General features: G+C 39.5%; 1 pseudogene; it reads left to right on the forward strand.

Moving 5' to 3' along the window:
• The first annotated feature begins 749 nt into the window (after positions 1-749).
• Positions 750-2430, forward strand: LOC101444950 (TGF-beta-activated kinase 1 and MAP3K7-binding protein 2 pseudogene; annotated as a pseudogene).
• The last annotated feature ends 856 nt before the right edge of the window (positions 2431-3286 follow it).

A 3286-nucleotide genomic window follows, 5' to 3' on the forward strand; every position in this document is an offset into this window, starting at 1 on the left:
AATTCATAGATCTAAACTCAAACCTGGAAGAACAAGAAAAAAAAAGAGAGAGAGAAAACTAACCCAAAGTGAGCAACAGGAAGGAAACAATACAATTAGAGTAGAGATAAATTAAATAGACAACAAAAGCAACAACAAAAAAATAGAATCAACAAAAGTAATCCTCATTCTTCGAAAAGATCAATAACATCTACAAACTTTTAACTAGACATACAAAGAAAAAAAGAGAGAGAATAAAAATAACTAGGGAAATGGACTTGGCCCAGTGGTTAGGGCATCTGTCTACCACATGGGAGGTCTGCGGTTCAAACCCTGGGCCTCCTTGACCCATGTGGAGCTGGCCCATGAGCAGTGCTGATGCGTGTAAGGAGTGGGTGGACCCCACGTAGGGGAGCTCCGCGTTCAAGGAGTGCACCCCATAAGGAGAGCTGCCCAGAGTGAAAGAACGTGCGGCCTGCCTAAGAATGGTGCCACACACACACAGAGCGGACACAACAAGATGATGCAACAAAAAGAAACACAGATTCCCATGCCGCTGACAACAACAGAAGCGGACAAAGAAGAAAGATGCAGCAAATAGACACAGAGAACAGACAACTGGGGTGGGGGGTGGGGAGAGAAATAAATCTTTAAAAAATAATGAAAATCAGAAATGCAAAAAAGGACATTAAAAATTGATCCTATTAAAACATAAAGGACTATAAGAGAATAATATGAATATCCATGCACCAGTAAATTAGATAACTTAGATGAAATGGATGGTACCAGTTCAAATTCCTCACGGTTTTAATGTTTTAGGAATGACCAGTTCATCTGGTCCTTCAAATCTGGTACCATATCACTTAGGCAGCAAAGGAACAGCTAAACCTTCTCAACAAACTTCCAGATTTAATCCCATTATGGTAATTTTAGCTCCAAATATCAAGACTGGTCATAATACTCCTACATCTAACAGTCCACATGGGAATTCTATCTATATTAGGCTTTTCACTATAACTCCTAGTTGTACAGCTCGAAAGACACAGCAGTATTCTGGCTGGGTATCTCAGTTCAATCCCATGAACCCTCAGCAAGTCTGTCAACCTTCACAACATGGTTCCTGGACTTCCTTTCCTATATCTGTCCTTCTACTGCATACCTCAGCCCAGCAGCCAAGTCAACGAGGCCACTAGACCTCCCATGTCTATATGCCCATCAGCTCACCTATGACTCCACAGCAACGAAGAGTCCATCTATCTGGCAGTTCACAGTCTTCTGCCCATGGCCAATATAACATTCAGAATATCTCAGTAGGACCTCAGAAAAAACAGATTGAAATAAAACTTAAACCCCCACAAAGAAATAATTCTTCAAAATTGTGTTCCTCTGGACCTCTAACCTCCAGCAGTTGCTCTTCCATCAACAGCCATATCTTAAATAGAAATCAGCCCACTGTTGCATAGCTGCCAGCCACCCAAATACCCATGAAGTGATGTCTTATAGTCAATCTAAGCTCTATATTTCAGCTAATGCTCCACAGGAGATGATCAGGTCATTCAGAAGCAGCCCACACTTCTCATGTGCACAATCACTAAAGCATCTGCTACATGCAGGAACATTTCTGGGCAAGTGATCATAGACCTACCTTTACTGCTCCCCCCCAAAACAAAACAAAACAAAACTGGGCAGTAGATGTCGACTCCACAATTTCTTCTCGCATCCTGGACATGCAGCCCAATACAAAGTACACTTTCAATATTACAGTTTCTCCCAAAAAACCCCTGTCAGTTTCTGCAAGGGTGGTGTTCCCTATTTTTGAACTTACATATCTTCTAAACCATCCTGATCATTACGTAGAAACAAAAAGAGTTCAGCACTTCATAGACCCGACGGTAGCACATTTGGGTAGAATAAGTGATGAGAAGAAACTGGGCATGGGATCTGATGATGCTGCCTATACACAAGCTTTGTGGTACACCAGAAGGCAGAACGGAATGACTTCAAAGAGAACTCAAGATTCATAAGGAAAAGTTGGATAAACTAAAATCTGAGGTCAATGAAATGGAAAGCAATCTAACTTGAAGGCACTTGAAAAGATTGAATTCCAATCCCAAATACCTTTCTTCAAAGAAGTGCAGCAGTTGACAAGTTGTAATAGGAACTCCAGGTTGATACTGATGCTTAACCAAAGAAATTGATCTTTTCAAGCCTGTGGACCACATTTTAATCTCAGCACTATATATAAATATTATGACAATATTGGAATTTTAGGTCCTGTGCCACCAAAACCCAAAGATCAAAGGTCCACCATCAAAACACCCAAGAAACAAGACCCAGAATATGATGAGGGAGCTCAGTGGGATTGTACTGTCTGTACTTTTTTTGAATCATTCTGCCTTAATCCATTTTGAACAGAGCATTTCTGAGTCAAAGACTCTGTATGTTCTCTAAAACCACATCTAAAGTTCAAGAAACTAATCTGTCATCAGGGAAAAGGTTTCACTGCTCCATAGGATTTTGTCTCATTGAAGATGTGACATGATGGTTTGCTGATACTAAATGCCAGCCCCTAGAGCTTAGAATACCTCAGGATCCTGTCATAGACATTGAAATTCATCATGTGAAAGGTCAACTGCTTAAGGACTCAGCACTTACTGGGCAGCCATGTACAATGTTACTACTGTACTGTCTTGAATCATTCTCAACAGCCTAGTGCTTCAGCCTCCTAGTGCTGGATTTTGATAGGAGGAAGGTATAGAACAATAGCTTAAAAAAAAAAAAGGCTTTTAAAGCTTTCAGTGAAACACTATGTACACCAAGAAAAGGAATAAGATGTAACTAAATTGTTTGCTGCCATATAGTCCCAATGAATAGGAGAAGAACTTCACAAACCGATGGCACTCTTGGCCTTGTGTTTGTCTTCCCTGAAGATGTCTCCACTCTGTGAAGTCAGCATCTAGAGTCTGAAGATGAAAAAGAAAGCAGCATGCACTTTCTGTACAAACAAGGAGTGAAATTCCCCAAAGATTTTCTTACAGTACAGATATTTAAAGTCCACTTTGATTTTTTTCTTATTTATTATTTTCTTATATTTCTTTATGTATAGTATAATAGTCTTTTAATTAATTTTCTTTTTTTTCCTTTTAGTTATAAAGTATGATCATGCCCCCCTTTTTTAAGTGGGGGGAATATGTGTACTCTTTAAAATAAGTTTTAAATTTCAGCATAGTTTAAAGTTTATAGAAAAGTTGTGAAGATGGCACAGAGAGTTCCCATATTCCCCAATTCCAGCTTACCCTATTTTAAC

This window comes from Dasypus novemcinctus, chromosome 10, assembly GCF_030445035.2.
Source record: "Dasypus novemcinctus isolate mDasNov1 chromosome 10, mDasNov1.1.hap2, whole genome shotgun sequence".
Classification (NCBI taxonomy): domain Eukaryota; kingdom Metazoa; phylum Chordata; class Mammalia; order Cingulata; family Dasypodidae; genus Dasypus; species Dasypus novemcinctus.